We start from the raw sequence: 17,712 nt of genomic DNA, 5'->3' as shown, positions 1-17,712 counted from the left end.
ATTATGAAAGCTATTGCATATATATCAGAAATTACATGGGAAAGAATATCTCAGGTTTGAAAAGACATGAATATGATAAAAATCTCTGAATATTATGTTGAAAAAGGATAAAAGCTCATTATTCTGTGTTTCTTATAATGGCAGAATTAGAGGGCATTTAATGAGGTTACAGGCAGCAGATTAAAAACAAGTAATGCAAGAGAAACCACTTTTTTTCTTAGAATGTGTAATCAAATTGTGGCTCTCAGTGCCAACAGAACATTTAAAAGACTAAAATAGAAGCAATTAGAAAAGCTGATGGAGGGTAGAGCCATTGACTGATTTCAAACGTGTTGAACTGGATGCTATTGTCATCTCGGAAAGCCACTAACCCTTTGTTGCAGGGATATGGGAGAGTGTCCCAGCCAGAGGTCTCGTAATACTTTTTTATCCCCTCTTTGCATACGATTCCCTATGGGTATAATTCCAGAAAAGCTGCTGTGTAGATGGAGCTTTCAAGAAAAATCCTGGTTTTACATATGGGAGACACTGGAAGAAGAGAGTCCAGGCCGATCTGCAGGCTGGGGGAAGAACAGGGGGAAGAGAGTTTGAAAGCCATACCAATGTCTGGAGATAGTGTAATGCACTGGAAACTTGCTGCTGATATGCAGTCTGGACATCAGAACTGGCCTGGGGGAAAAGAGGTAGTCTTCTTTGGGAGACACATCAGAAAAGAAGATTTTTGCTGAAATGACTCAGCACAAATAAGTTTCCTGTGATCTTTCACAGCACTTTCCCTATGGTTAGGAAAAAACTGCAGATGTGTGGACCAAGGCAATAAAAAAAAGACCCAGCAATGGGCCAAGATCAGTTTTACAAGAAAGACTTGGAGAGCTGTCATCATCTTGATGGGAAAAACCCTCTACTGTGTGTTGACTTTATCTGAGTACCTGGGGCACAGACTTTGCAGGATGAAATCTGAGATATTTTCAGTAACAGCTTCAAGTGGAAAGGACTGTTTAAGTTTCCTCACATGTAGTATTCCTCCTTAATTTCAGTACAGAGGCATAGAAAATTGATAAAAATACCAAATAAAGATGCTATTCTTGTAGGTCTGCACACCTGTTACGTATGAGTAGATCACAAACTTTAATTCTATTTTACTGGCCTCCTAAGATGTGGGCATGTGTGTGATGCACAGGCGAAGTAGAACAGAAACTGAAGTTGAGAGCCACTTTGATTCAGTATTTTCATTAAAGAGCTTAGCAGAGAGGAGAAGAAATGACATCTGTTGATGGCCCAAAACAGGGAGTTGTTACCAACACAAGAGCCAGATGAAAGAAGGGAAGAATAGAGCAGCCTCCCGACCACATAAAATAGAGGTAGGATGAAAGGATAAGTAATGTCTGCCAGGATTAATTGCAGGTATTCCTGCAATAACTGGAAACTCGTAATTTAGAAGTGACAGTAGAAGAAAAAGAGATGGAAGAGTACTGACCGAGAAGTGTATGATTATACCCACTAATGTCATGTGGAAAAGAGAGAAAACTGTTTCTGATAGATACAGGGAGATATCAGAGGCATTGCATAAGGTACTTATGTGATCATATCTGGAGTACAGTGTGTAACTCTAATTATTCAACTCCAGGATATTTTTGTGACTGGCAGCAATGCAAAGCCTAAGGGAAGTATAATTATTTAATTAGCCTGTTTCTTTTCGAGTGAACCATGCATCTTTTAGAGGACATACACATGAAGTGTGCCTGATATAATTGTATGTCTTTAGGTAGAGAATATAACATCAATAATGTTCAAAATACTTGCACATCTTCCTGTTCAGTAGGCTAGGGAGGTACAAAGTGACACAGCTTAATAAAACAGACAAGAGATGGAGGAGGCTGTTACTATTTGGTGTATCTCTTGACACGTCCAGGTTGTGATCTTTAAAAAAGTTTTTCTTGTTTTATGTGGGGCTAGAGTGAACTCTGAAGGGTCTTCAGCCATTGTCTGTGCTCTTAAAAATGTGAGAGAGGGAGTTAAATAGCAATTTTTCCACAAGGCATCTTGTTTCAGCTTCCTAAACAGACCTCTCCTGCACTTAAAATTCCCAAGATCACCTTGTTTGCCCTCTAGCTTCCATGTGGCTGAAGACCTTTGGAAGGTCCTGCACCATATTCACCAATGCCACATTGACCTCTTAGATGCCATAAAACAGCAATGTATTCAGACAGCTGAATTAATTGTGTGGTGCTGAGTTTATAATTGATTTCCCAGATAAAAAAATCACACTGCTCAAAGGAAAAACTAGATATCCAGACGAAGATCACAGGTAGTTCATCATCTATCAGTGTATGAATTACTTTTACTAGAGTATATTCACAAATGATGAAACAAAGCTTTGCTTATGGGCCAGAAATACATTAAAAGAAGTTTGAATAATATTCCTAACATGGTAATGTAATGATCTGAATACTTTGACAAGCAAGTGAAATAGAATTGCAATATGATTTATTTAATTTGTCCCTTAAGATATCTCTTTAAGTCCATAGAAATAGACAGTATTATATAGTTTGCATTTTTCCTCCCATAGTTATTTCTGCAAATAGTTATTCTTTGAACTGGCTGCTACGTCTTGTATAATAAGCCTTGCTGTAATTGCTTTCAGAAAAATCAATATAATCCTACAGTCCACAAATCCAGCTAGACTGCTTGCTTTATGGTGGCAGTGAAAGAAAAAATACTGCCTTTATTTCAGTTGTCTGTCTGGAGCTGACAGGCTGCACATGAAAATGATAGTATTGAGAACTTTGCAGTGCTATGGGGAACTGAGTGCAGTGCTCTTCACCCAGAAAGAATCTTGATTGTGTAACTGGCAATCTATAATTCCCTGTCAGAAAGTCCCATGGCTGGCAGGATGTGGCTGCTCAGCTCTGAGTTTATAAACCTTAGATGGTCTCTCCACAGTGACAGGGGCCAGGAGGTGTGTCAGAGACCTGTGGTGACACCCCTGAGTCATTACGGGGCAGGTCATACAGCTTGTTACTGCTATTAATTCCTTGTTCCAATATGCCTATGAAAACTTCCCAGTTTTAGGACTGAATGTTATACATTTCTTTCTTTCTTTAATCTTTCTTTCCTTTCAGGTACCTGCCTTGGGAAATCCTGTCCTGAATAATGAAATATGACAAAATGCTTAGCTTCACTTTTCACCTCCCTTTGTGTCCCAGATGCATATACAGTTTCTGACCCTTCCAGTTCTTTCAGGTCTGAAGACACTAGAGTGTCAGAGAAGTTATTTTGATTTTTCATTTACATTTCTGAGCACTTCATTCTCAGAATTCCAGTAAGATGTATTGTGCTAGATATCCAAGACCTTAATAGATGCTTCCTCCAAAAGGACTCAGAATTTCTCCAGCTCTCTCACTAACACACAGAAACATTAAAAAATGTTCAATGCATTGAGAAAATACTCTTCTGCACAAGACAAAGCAGAGGGGCAGGCACTGATTTCTTCTCACTCTTCTCACCCAAGGGAATGGCCTGAAGCTGTGTCAGGAAGTTTAGGTTGGATATCAGGGAAAGGTTTTTCACCCAGAGGGTGTTTGGGCAGTGGAACAGCTCCCCAGGGCAGTGATCACAGCACCAGCCTGGCAGAGTTCAAGTGCTTGGACAAGGCTCTGAAGCACATGGTGTGACATTTGTGCAGGACTCAGTGATCCTTGTGGACATTCTGTGATTTTATAATTCTCTAACAACATAAATTTAGACAAATGAGGCAAGAGTGCCTAGTTTGGAGTAAGAGCCATATCTTCCTCTCATCTGTCTGCTGGAAATAGAACACAGTCAAGAGGAAACTGAATGGGAGATTCCTGGAGTGCATGTAAGAGAACTTCCTGACATGCATGGAATCAGAGTTAAGTTAGAATCTAGAATTCGCATTGAAATCAGTACAAAAAAATCTTAAATAGCAGTCTAGGAAAAAATGAAAGCTAGAAGGAGATGTAGTATAAGCTGGGTTGGACTTGCTAAGGGCAATAGAAGAAAAGAGATGATGCTGTCACCAGTAGAAAACTTCAGAAATCTGTCACGAGGTGATACTGAGCTTCTGTTTAAATCATGAAATTATAATTTTGCAGACCAATATATTATATAAATCTGCTGCTGAAAACCCTCAATAACAGTAATAACAATAATCTTGGCTTTCATGATAGGCGTGAGTTTAAAATTAGTTTGAACATTGAAGAGTGTAGTCTATAAGGAGAAAAGAATTATTTCTTAATATCTGTACTGGATCCAAGGAAAGAAGAAATTTTTTTCTTGAAATAAAGAGAAGATTATTAGTAGAAAAAAGGTTTATTCTTCACTTTATGCTCAGATTTATTATGTTTTAGAATCAAGCAAATTTCCTCTCTGTCTCAGAAAAAGATATGAATTTCTCAGATACTCTGGAAAATCCTCATCAATTTTAATTGCGTATAGCAGATTATTACATCCAGGAAGTGTAATATAGATTACTACTTGACTGAGTACTTGCCGTGTGCTCCAGGTCAAAAAGGAGCTTGTGTAAATGTCAGTGGCATAACTGATCTGTGACACTGGAGGTGTGTGGTAAATCAACATTCTCTTAATTACATTTTCTTGAGGCAATTATCTACTAGTCAGAGAAGGATGGCACTTTTAGTTTTAGCATAATATTAGAGCTTGACTAGTTCATCAGTAAATTCATTGACTACAAGTCATTAAGAAACCCTAAGATCACGTGAGGTTTTTCCCATAGTACTCCTGTACCTCGGGCATTCCTGGTGGAGACTGTGTCATGGGTTCAGACCCCCACGTCACTGTGCTGAAGTGTTCTTTTTCTGGAACAGGTGATGCCAAGGCTATTCTGGCTTTGCAGCACCTGGCAGCACTGATCTATATCTCCATCCCTGAGGACATCACAACTTCCTTGCAGAACAATGCCCGCTAGAGAAAATGCTTGTTGAATTTTAAAAATACCCAGTCACCAAGAGGAGCAATGCAGGAGGAGCAGAGGCAGCCTAGTGGCTCACCTGCCCCTTGGCTCCTCTGCTGTGCTGCTCCTCCTGGGTACAAAAGCAGTCACTTAAAATGAACACTGAGACAAAGGCAAACCTCTTCTTCCTGAAAGCCACTTCTCACTCCACTGTCCTTCCTCTCTAATAAATGATTAATGCTATAGACTTTGTTTGACTAAAGAATTATTTCTCAGAGACCACTGCAAAATACAGTGGTGGATTTCTCTTGTATCCATGCATGAAAAGTACAAGATATTCTTTACAACCTCCGCTGGTAGAGTGCAGGCAGCTCAGCTCACTGCCCAGCTCACTGCCCCATGAGAACTTCTCTGCCTGACTCATAGCAGTAACCTTGCTCATTTTCTTCCCTTATGTAAATAATTAATGGCATGAAAATGCATTTCTCTTTTAATCTGTGTGCTGCAGTTTCCAGTGTCACTCTGTACCGTTAGGAACTTAATTCCTTAATTAGGCTCAAATGTAGTCAATTTTGAAAAATGTGGCATCTCACTCAGGAATGAATAGATGAGTGAAATGACTCACTTTAGGCATGCTTGTGAATTCCTACTCCCTCCCCACATGCCTCAGTAGATGGTGTGATGCAAATGAAGAAATGGACCTAGAGGAAAATGGTCTTAGAAAAAGAAATGTTGTAGGAAGGAAATATTTATGTATAGGCTAGGAAAAAAACAAACAAGTCTGAAAAAGGAGGAGAGAAGGCTCCAATTAACCAAAGTTTAAATACACAGAACTGTTCAGTGCTATTTTAATAACATCTGCTGCAGGTGTTAAGAAAGCAAACAGGTGAAAAGGACAAGTACAGACAGTAAATGAGGAAAAGCCTGTTCCACAGAAAGACTTTTCCATAGTCTCATTAGACCGAGAAAAAGTAATGGGGAAGATGACATAAAGACAGGGAATGTTGTCCTTCTGGTGAAACGTGCTTTAATGTTTTGTGCAGGTTCATTATTTTTTAATGCAGCTTCGTTAGCCATTTCAAAAAGAAAACTGCTGTTCATAATTTAGCTTTGCTTTTCTGTATGTGGTCCTGATTTGGTTGAGCTGAATTTTCTTCAAATTTCCTTGCAGCAACTTCCATCAAATATATACATTATTTTTATTTAGATGTTTGCTTCCTGATTATTTGCTGAACATGACTCATAACTGCATATTTTTTTCAGTTTTGCACATTTGCTATGAAGAATGCCATAGATAATTCACTTTCATAGTGGTGAAAATAAGAAAATTCATTTCTTGGCATACCCAGGAACTGAGAAGAGATATGGGTGAATTACTTGGGTGAAGTGAAAAAAGAACTAGAGAATAAGATTCAAACAGATATGGCTTCAACCAGTTAAAAATATAATTGTCATATGCCAAGAGCCTTCATGGATAATAGAGCATTGAGGAATAAACCACATCTGTATGTGAAGAGAAAACAAAGGCAACTGGCTTCTTTCAGCATGGCATTGCAAGTTGGGAAGTGCCAAGGAGGAAATCGGTTTTGCATGCAATCTGTAGATTTTAGTGCAGCATTTCATCAAGTCTTGTCCTAAGAGTTGATTTGCCTAATGGCAAATTATCTTTAGCAAAATAAGGTCCAGAATATAAATTGACTTGCTAACGTATAGCAAGAGGTGTCAGAAGTTTTAGTGCCTTGGGAAGAGACTCGTTTTTCCATCTAGCTTTGCCTGTAGACCAGCAGGGAATTTGTCTGCTGTGGAACCATATCTGTGCTCTTTGCAATTCCTTCCCCTGACTGTTCATTGCTTGCTCGTTGCCAGGAGGTGGAGAAGCAGCCCTGCCTGGGTGGGTGGCTGCAGCAGCAGGTGATTTGGACTCAGCCCAAAGACAGCACATGCTTTGACATCCTCTTTGGTTCTTGCCCAAGAGAGTCTGTATCACCAAGTCTGGTCTTCATTTTATATAAAAATCCTTATCTAATAGGTTATCATCAACACCTTATTTCTCTCTCAGTAGAAAAGGCCTTACACAAAAACCCACAAGTCTCATTGGAAGCAGCTAGCACGGGCCTCTGCAGGTTCAAGTTCATTTATCTAGAAAGCACATGCATAAATACAATAACCCAGACCTGTAGTTCTGCTGGATATTTTCTGCATCAGCTTAACTGCGAGATGACACTGGAACTTTGAAAAAAATACCAAAGCAACAAAACAAACACAAAAAATGCAGCCAGTCTGTGGTCTCAAGATGGGGTACAGAACTCAGGTCTGTCAGCTGCTAAAACTGGAACATTTAATTGTCCTTCCCTGTGGGACCAGAGTAAACCCAGGCGCAGCCAGAAACCCTGGAAGGCAAATCATATTTCAGGCTTTTTATTGCAAAGAACTAAAATAATAAATAGTGGATATTAAAACCATGTACCAGGCACTGTTACATTAGCAGGTTTAATAACTTTCCGCAGATATTACCTTGCTGTAATTTGTAAAATGACCATGGCTACATTAGCAGTGTTGGTGACTACTGTGTTGGTGAGATACAGCTATTTTTGGGCACATTTGCTGTCACCATGGGCTCACAGATAATAAACATAATTACCAGCCAGTGCTTCTGCTCACATAAATTATTTTGCAGCACTGTGACCCAGCCCCGTGTGGTGTGCTCTGCTGCTATTGCATGTCATGATCCCATTTCGGCAGGGTATTAACTGCACTGTATCAAAGACGTGGAGCTGTTGAGCACGGCTCCTAGAAGATTTTGGCCATTCATTTAATTCCAGAGAAGGAAAGATTAATTTATTACCAGAGCTTCAAGAGTGTCCTTGGGTTTTCGTTTTGAGAATATTGGGCAATTTTTTCCCTATACCCTGTTGCAAAGGCATGCTTATAGAATCTGATTTACACTTCTAGATTTACACCTATATCTGATTTTCACTTCCACCCCCTCTCCTGGGACAGTCTAGACAGTTTTACAAGATTGATAGACAGAAAAGTATCACAAAGGCTGCACTTTTCTGTCCAAAGCTGCTTAGATATTTAACACCTTTCGGCAATAGCCCTGAATCTGGGGGAGTAAAAGCAGTTCTTTGAGACGGCACAAGCCCTTGGAGAACCAGAACTGCATCAAACACACTCAGCTGGAAACTGTCTTGCACACAATGCATAATACCACAAGCTGTTAGACAAATGTCAGGTTAGCTAATCTCTGGGAGCAAGACTGCTTTTTACAGCATCCTTTTTTCCTGCTTCCTAGTGTAACTTTCTTTCTTCAGATCCCTTGTCACCTAGGACCAACAGCAACACTATTTTCCAGAGCTGAGACACAGAGATGCAGCCTGTATTCAGTCTGGAGCAAAGCCTGGGTCTAACATAATCCTTATTTCTGATAAGAGAGATAACAGCGCCTAGCTGACTTTCTATGCCTGTAGTATTAAGTCTTCAGAGAGATTGCAGGGCTGTCTTGATCATTCTCTGTTAGTGATCTGTCACCTTTTGATCTCCAGTCTGACAACTCTCTATGTCCTACCAGCACCACTGGGTGCCCCTCAGGACTTACTTGCCAGTGGCATGAAACACAGGGCGAGCTTGTCTTCCTGTATCTTTTGGCTGCCTACCTGGAGAACTCCTTGGTAACATTTGATCAGGAAGGTTTGGATGTAACACATGCCATGCCTCACTGGGCACCACCTCTGTAGAGTGCACAGACCTGGCTAGAGAAGACATCACCCTTGCCCTTGGCTAGGAAGAGCCATTTTCATGAAACTGCCTGGTGTTCATCACAGAACATGCTCACAATGTGTGTTTCCATAGTGAACTACAGTCTTTGTACTCTTCCTCTTAGCTGTCATGGGGTTTTAGACACTTGATTTTTGCTTTGGGAGTCTTTTAATATTATATTAAGAGCACAAGGCTTCTCAGCTGGCTGCAAAAAGTAAAATCTCCACTAGAATAAGCAGCCAAGGCACCTTCAGTTCAGCCTGTGCAATGGCTGTCTGCAAGTTTCTCAGAGTGGTCTGCCTTTATTGTTTGAATTGATGAGCAAAATCCTAGCTCTTCAGAAATTTTGCAGGTGTGAAATTATGCATGAACTACAGAACAAAAGAAACCAGGCAAATAAAATTGAAGGGGGAAGAAGCAGTACTTTACTATGCAGGGAAATAAATGACATTTTACATTGTCATTAAAACAGTAAAATATTTATTTGATTTCCTTTTGCATCAGGAATTTAGTTGGCTCTGTCTGACAAAAGACTCAAATAGCAATCACAGTCCTTATTCTGAAGTTCTGGTTACCAAATATATCTACAGTGGCAAGAGTTATGGGATTGTAAGCCTGATTAAAGAAATCAAAGTGAATTTTTCACAATAGTTGAGTGGTAGCAGGGATTTGCCTATGTGCACACCCAGTGCTCTTAGTCACTGGCTCCCTGGGGCCTCCAGGAGCTCCCCAGCATCCATGAGGCACAGGGCTGGTTTGGTTCAGTGCCCTAATGTGTGACAAAGTGCTCGGCTGAACTGCTGGCTTCACTGTGAAGCATTTGACCAGTTGTGACAGCTGCTCTCCAGGGGAGTTTGAGCAGCCCTGCAGAGTCCCCTGGGCAGCTGCTGCTGTGCACAGAACAATGGACAGGCAGTGCTGTCTGTCAGCCCAAAGATGTCCTGAGGCCATTCCTGCAGCAGAATTGACCAAACTGAACACAAACAGGACACCTGTGTGGTCAGTACAAACTGCTTCTCCAGGTGCAGGAATGGGAAGGGAAATGCTTTGTACCTACTGGAGATAGGAAAAGCTTTTGCACAGTTGAAGAAAATCAGTGTCAGTGGACCTTGGTTGTATGGGTATTGCTGTAGGACCATGGCCCATCTGGACATGAAAAAAATCCCCCCGGGTACAGTTTGGAGGGTGCTGCTGCAATGATCCTCACAGAGTCCCATCACCAACCAGGCAGCAAGTGATCATCTGTCTGAGACATTCAAGTTCCCTTCTGAGTATTATCTTTTGTAGAAATGTCAATAAATCAGTCTATCTAAAAACATTCTGTCATTGTCTGCACTGCTAAGGCAGAAGCTTTATCTTCACATTTAGAAAACTAATGAGACCATTACCATTATAAATAAATATACAAATAACTGATATCTCTCAGAAATACAATAATAATATTAAAATAGCTTATTTTAAAAGTCTTAATAAACAATAACAAATGCTTTACTTCCTCACAAGTTATTAAGAAATGGTAAAGAGTGTTACAGGACATACACTTCCTTATTAAGTCTAACTATTAATGATACTTCTTTATAATTTCTTCTCACAATAAATGTCACAATATCTTCTCATAAAGTTGGGGTGAAATTCACAAGCTCAGCTCTCAGGAAACTGCTACTACTTTAAAATTTATCACCCTTCCAGCTAAAGAAAGGGAGTTTGATCATAATGGATAAAATGAGTTTGTATGAAAATAGTACCATAGATGTTAGCAGTTGTACCATGGACATAGAGAGGCTTAGTTTAGTTCTGTATTAGTAATAAAAGTTGGCATACTGCACCAGTGTCCTAAAATCTCACCAGCTGAAACAATGCTAATGGACTTAGAAATACACAATCATATAGGTTTTAATTTGGAAGAAGAAGGAAATGAAAGAGAGAGAATTGGCAGAGAATCAAGGTGAAAATTTTCTTATCTGATACATTTGGATAATTTTAATGTATGAACAACTTTATAGATATGAAGAAGCTTTACAGGTATTTTCTGTGGAAAAGAGCTCACGATAGCCCATAGTGCTGTGCTGCCTCTGCTGAGAGGGAGAACTGGAGACACCTCTCTCTGTAAGTCCAGGTTATCCACAACTGCTGTGGAGTTTGTCAGGAATTTCAATGAACTTTAATGCCTTCAAGAAAGCACATTCACAGCTTCTTTAAGTTTTTTTTCTTCAAAGTTATGAGTTTTCTGTCAGCTTTCTTCTGTTTCTTCCACAGTTTCTTGTGGCTTGGTGAGAAATACAAGGTTACCAAGTCAGCCTTTTATTTACTGAGTCAACATTGCATTTCAGATGCCTCAGAGGCCTTCTCAATCAAAAAGAAAATTCCTGTAGTATCATGTTAAGACAAAATACTACTTGGGCAAACAGCATACACTACTTCCCCCCAACTCCCTGACCTAACCTGCTGACCTCAAACACTGTGGCTGATCAGTGTCCTGTAAGTGTGATTTTTGCCTGCGTGGGAATAATCTGTAGCCTGAGGAAAAGAATTTCAGAAAGGCAGAGCCTTTCTGTGTTGGCTAGGTAAAAACTATGTGATTTTTCTCAAATAGTCCAAGGCAGATGGTTGGATTCCAATCAGGTTGAATGCACCTTTGAGCAAAAAGGTCTTGTAGAAGGTATCCCTCCTCACAGCAGCATGGAACCAGATGATGTTTAAGGTCCCTTCCAACACAAATCATTCTGTAACTCTATGATGCTTTGAAATCATCGATCTATGAGCAAGCCTGAATCACTGGTGCTGACTGTTGGCAACACAGAAATTTAAAAATTTTGGTAATGGACACTGGCTTTTCTTCTTCTGGCACACTTTGATGAGTTACAGTGATATATCAGGAGATGAGAGAAAATCTGCATTACTAGAATTTGGAATCTGAGGATTTGGCTTTCCCTTTTGTGCATGCACACAGGTTTTCTGTGTGTTGCTCCCTGCCCAGGTGTTTTGATACAGCACTCCACTTGTGGTCAAATCATCCAGTGCTTGATGCACCACCCAGGGAGAGCCTGAGTGTGCCACAGGTGCAGTAGTAGTGGGGAATGTGGGGGGTGTGTGAGGGACTAGTGACAGTGCCCTTCACCTTCCCCCTTTTGCTGTTTGGGCGACATGCCAAATCCACCACCCTACTTTCCACAAAGCACCATGATGCAGCTTGCCTTGTCCTTTCTCTCATTCCATGCCCTGTACAATGTTATTAAAAATCTTTTTCACGTACAAGCACAGCCCTTTCAGTCTCTTCCACCTGCAGATGACGGGATAAATACAGCTTGATGGTACAGCCTGGAGTGTGAAGACAGCCTGTATGCTTGTCCCTGTCTGGGCAATACATGCCCAGGAACACAGGTTTGGAAAAGCCACCCACAAAGCACACACTTATGGGCAGTCAGTGACAAGACTAGTCAGCAAAGCCAGAGCTGGAAGTGCATCACAAGTTTCTGACAGCTCAAACAACAGAAAGGGAGAGAAGATTTTTTCCTATCCCTGGTTTTTGGCTTGGCAGTCATCCTTGCTGCTGTGAAATCTGCATGCATTTTAAAACATTGTGGTACTAAGGATATTTGCTATCTTACATATTCCTCAACTTGTCAGAGATACCTATTGTTGGACAAATAAAATAAAGAAAATTCAGGGGCCAGCAGAGCAGGACCATGCTAGAATTAGCTGTAAATTCAGAAGTATGGGGTTTAGCTACAGTAATGACTAACCATTTCTCTACAAGTGGGGATTAATTTTGTTAATTCAGAGTTTTTCCTATTTTCTATTGAGTGAATGTAGATGGAGAGCTGTCTATTTGCTAATTAGGATGAACTGACACTTCTCAAGGCTTAAGACTCCTTACCTGAGTCTGAGAGGTTCTGCTTTATGCAAAGTGGAGAAACCCCTCATTCACAACAGATCCTCAGTAAGTGACAGATAGCATGCTAATACTAATGAAATCCATCTAGTTATTTCCTTTAGACAGTGAACTCTCATCAAGTTTGCTGATATCACCAAACTGGGGGACAAGAAAATTTGCATGAGGTCAGGGCCTCTATCCAGAGGGTCATGGACAGCCTAGAGGAACAGGCCAATGGGAATCCCATGAAATTCATCTAAGCCAAATGCCAGCCCTGCTCCAGCAGGAAGAGTCTGCTGCAGTAATGCAGGACATGAGCCAGTAACAAGCCGCAGAAACACTGAATGGTTGAGGTCAAAGGGACCTCTGGACATTATCTGGTCCAGCCCCCAAGAGCAAGCAGGGCCACCTAGAGCCAGCTGCCCATATCCAGATGTCCTTTGAGTATCTCCAGAGCAGGTGACACATAATGATGAGATCACCCTGAGCCTTCTCTTCTTGAGGCTGAATATTCCAGATTCTCTCAGACTTTACCCATATTTCAGATGCTCCACTTCATTAATCATCTTAGAGGCCCTTCATTGGACTCTCTCCAGTACATCCGTGTCTCTCTTGTATTAAAAAGTTCAGTTCTACAGGTATAACCTCACCAGTGCTGAATAAAAGGGAAAGGATCATCCGTTTCTCCAGCATGTTGAGGTTTTTCTCCAAGACAGCACAACCCACTGGTGTATCAGCAAATTCTCCCACCTTTGTGTCACCAGAAACTTGCTGTTGGTACATTTTGCCCCATCGTTAGTGAAGTTATTGAATCATCTTGTGATTCTATGGTCTTCTAAGAACTATGGCTGACCACTGCATGCCTGCTCTCCCCAAGGAACACTTTTCACATTCCTTCACTTACCCATCTGTGCTTTTTATACCACCTTTATCACTGCTCTACCCATTTGGGTACTTTGAATTATACTTGCTTGAAGAGCACTTGATAAACTGGAGAGTGGTTAAGGGCAGGCTGAAACCTGCCTTTTATCAGTACAGAGAAGAACTCTGCTGTAATTTTTTTTTCCTACTGTGAGGATATACATACAAGTTTGTAGAGCTTGATGTTCATACAAATACATTTACCTGTGGGAGGGGAATGATTCATCTTTGGATTTTGAAAATGGAAGTGATGACTGAATTGTTTTCTGGAGACAGGCTTTTGCACCATCTGCAATGCTGTCATGTTACTGTGAACAGACCCAAAATGCAAGTGGAACAACATTGTAAAATAGACTGATGTGAGAAATTCCATTGGCCATGCTGTGGGATTCTTACTAATAGCAGTAAGAAATGCAGTTTATACGAAACATAAAGAAGCCTGGTACTAAGAGCTTTCTACCTGTTCCTAGAAGTTAGAGACTCGGCTTAGGTCTAAAAACTGAGGCTTTATCTTCTTTCAGATATTCTTTCTGGCATTATTTCAAGTAACCATTCAAATTTCATTCAACCTTGCTGAATCCTTGACCTCAATTGCACCTCTATCAATGCATTTGCTCCACACTCATAAATATCTCCTGTAAGGAATGGATTTTATCAGTTTTCATTCTGCCATCTTTCAGGTTTGCTAGCATATTTCCATATTCTTCCATCACAAGACAGAGGAAGCAGAAATTATCCATTTACCTCTTCTATCACATTCTTTTATTTAGTATGATAATTTCTCATCTCCTCTTATTAATCTCCTTTCTAAAGGAAACAATTACACTCTTTTCAATCTCCCCCTTAAGTGTTTTCTTGTATTCTTAATAATTATGGTCTTCTCTCAAGCCCTCTATAATTCTGTCTAATTTTTTCTCAAGAAATAGTAGCTGGGGTTGTATAACTAGCAACATAATTGTATTAGTTTTGCACTATTCTCCTCAGCCCATTTTTGTGTGTATTCTGACATATCACTTGCTTTTTTCCATCACTGTGATGTGTTAAGTAGGTGTTCCAATGATTTACTTGTAATGATATACAGCTTTCCTTCCTCAACAGATTTCTAATTCAACTGTTGAAGATCAAGTAGTTTAGAGGGATTTTTCATACTTACCAACTTCACATTTCGTTTCCCTATATAGTCTGTCCCACATTCTAAAGTTCTTTGTCCTATTGTCATGTTCTGAATAAACAACTTTATCAAGTTTCATATTTTGTGGACAGATTTTGTAGGTAAAATTCTGTCCATTGTTTTGTATCATTCTTGTTCTGTCATTATGCTTTTTTTCTTGTGCATAGTGAAACTTCAATTTTTGGCTTTCTTGTGCTGGGGATGTTCTATTTCTCCTTAGAGTAAGCAGACCTACCAATTTCATCCATTTCCTATTTTCCACTGGTTCACACACAAATAATACAACTCACAGAGGAAGAAAGGAATAAAGGAAAAGGAGTTGAATGGATTTCCAGCTCAGTCTCCTGCATTTTCAGATTACCATGTAATGAAATATTATTTAAAAGTTGTCTGTAAAAGCATCTGCTCTCCATTCCATCTCCCATCCCATCACACAGGAAACCAGAAAAGACCATATTTAAGTTTGTAAAGCTTTTAAAAATTTGAAATTTCAGCTGTAGTGTAAACAAAAATTCTGAGAAACATATGATCATCATATGAAGAGTAGCGCCATTCATAGAGTTTTGCATTTAATGCAGAAAAGTTCTCAAGAATCACATTCAACCATTTATAAATGGTTGAATAATAATAAACTTGATCATCCACGGTACTGTGTACACCCATCAATATGACCTTAAGAGAAGGAGGCAAAGAAAAACAAAATAAAATATCTCATGGACACAGTTATAGGGGTTTTGTAGTAGTAGTGTTTTAAGAACATAAAACTCCAGTTGTATATATTTTAGAAAAAAATCATGGAAAGGTTTTGAAATGAACCCTTGGAGGTTAACTGTGGAGCACATACCCACCTGCCACATCCTCCCATGGAGGATGCCATGCTGGAGCAGGCTCCTGGCAGACCTATGGCCCTGTGAAGAGAGGGAGCCCATGCTGGAGCAGGTTTGCTGGCAGGACTAATAACCTAAATGGTATAAATTAATTTCCTCAAATTGAGTCTGTTTTATCCATGAAGTAAGGGAATTTCCTCTATATAATCTCTAATCATAATCTGTTTTTCATCTGTTTTCTCTCCCTGTCATGATGAAGAAGGGGAGAATCTGAGTTGGGCTCTGGTAGCCAAAAAATGCCAAGGCCACCACAGAGCCCTCTCTGTAACCCCAATCAAACACATACTTGCCAACAGAAAAGGTTTTTCACACTACACACCATCAGATATTATATTCAAATGCAAAATCATCATGCATTAACTCTTCCACAACTACAGGCATGATCTTCCCTATATTGCACTTTGTACCTTCATGCCTATGCCTAGTGTTAGCTAGCACAGGTCTTTCCATAGAGATGTTCTAAAATGGATACACTGCAGGAGGGAAAAGGATTTTGTCTTTTGATACCACTGGTATGTCATGTGCAGCTGTGCAGCCATTTCTAGTTTGAAATTGCACCTGTACCAGAAATTGCCAACCTAAATGACAGAAGCAGAGGGACTGGATGATTGGGCCCATTAGTCAGTCTGAAAGCAACTTAACTTTCAAGGCCCCTGGATGTGACTCTTTTAATACTAAAATGATGGAAGAAATTTTCTTCAGTTGTTCAGGCAGATGAAACACCACTGAAATTGGCTGTTCCTAGACTCACTTGCTGCTACTCAGTCAAGGATTTTAACACCTCCTATAAGTAACCTTTAAAAACAGTTTGTTTGTTTGAATTTTTGGTTTGGTTTAGTGTTTCTGTATGTTCTTTCGGGTTTTTTTGTTTGGGTTTTTGTTTGTTTTTGTTTGTTTGTTTTTCTCACCATGTTCAAGCTGTTTAGAAGCTCCAGATACTGAACAGGTCGGGGACCTGGGAATGCTGATCAAGGAATACTGCAGCAAAGTGCCTTTGCTTTGCCCTCATTTATGTAGATAAGCTGACCCAGCTGAAAGCATACTTTCAGTAACAAATATTAAAACTGAAGCATGGGGTCTTGATTCTCCTATTAGAAGCAGAGGCTTCATCTCTTTTGTCTTAAAATGACATGAAACAGCAATTTGGGATCCAAATATTTGGAAGTCCTGACTTCTCCTATCACAATTTTTACTCATATCAGTTTCTTCAAAACCTCTTGAAAGCAGCCCAACACAATTGATTTAGCACCAAGAGAACCTGACATTAGATTAGACCAGTTACAAAGAAGAGGGGCAAAGCGGAGGAAATCAAATCACAGAGATCCTCTGAGGAAGAGGCTGTGAAGCACAGGCAGCTCACAGAACAAAAAGGGAATTCCAGCTGAAAACAAAACAGGCATGTAGAACTGTGATTGTTTCTGAAGCAGCTATGCTATACTGGTACCGAGATAAGGAGGTAAGAAAAGCAATGAGACAACTAAGGCTGATGGCAGTAAGCAATGAACAGGAAAATCACTTTCTCTGCTATGTGTTGCTGAGGAAAAACTGAAAGCAAGGCCAAGGACAGAAGGAAAGAGTTTAGATTAGTTTCCTAGAAAATATTTCTTTCTAAGTGAAATGTTAACAGTAGAGCAGATACATGAATTGCCCTGCAATGGCTGTTTGTATTGAAAAAAACCTGGTGTGTAGATTTTATTGGACTGTCTCTGGAAAATAACATTATTTTTTTTTCTCTTTTGCGTGCATTGCATAAATTAGATTCCAGCTACTGAGCCAAGAGAAGCAAAATCGTGTTTAATATCATATTCAATCTGAGAGGAGCAAGCCTCCCTGCCATATTGTATAGCAAGAAGGAGACTAGGGTAATGTAGAATAACAACAGGGATGAAATCTGGAGGTAACTGTGAAGTTTCCCACATGTGAAGAATATACATTTTTATCCACTCTAGGTATGCTTATCCTCTGGAGGGACTTTAAAGCCATTCATTTTCCACTCAACCCCCTACATTTTGTAGAGATCGATTTTGTTGCACAGAGACATCCCTCACAATCCCTTTCCTCACTCTCAGGCATAATTTATCTTTCTGTACTAGAGACCAAAAGCCACTCTCACCATGCTGGAAAGTATCTGGGACTACTAAAAGCAGAGACAACTTCAGACAACAGA

The sequence above is a fragment of the Sturnus vulgaris genome, chromosome 2 (assembly GCF_052056855.1).
Source record: "Sturnus vulgaris isolate bStuVul1 chromosome 2, bStuVul1.hap1, whole genome shotgun sequence".
NCBI lineage: Eukaryota > Metazoa > Chordata > Aves > Passeriformes > Sturnidae > Sturnus > Sturnus vulgaris.
This window is presented reverse-complemented; position numbering follows the sequence as displayed.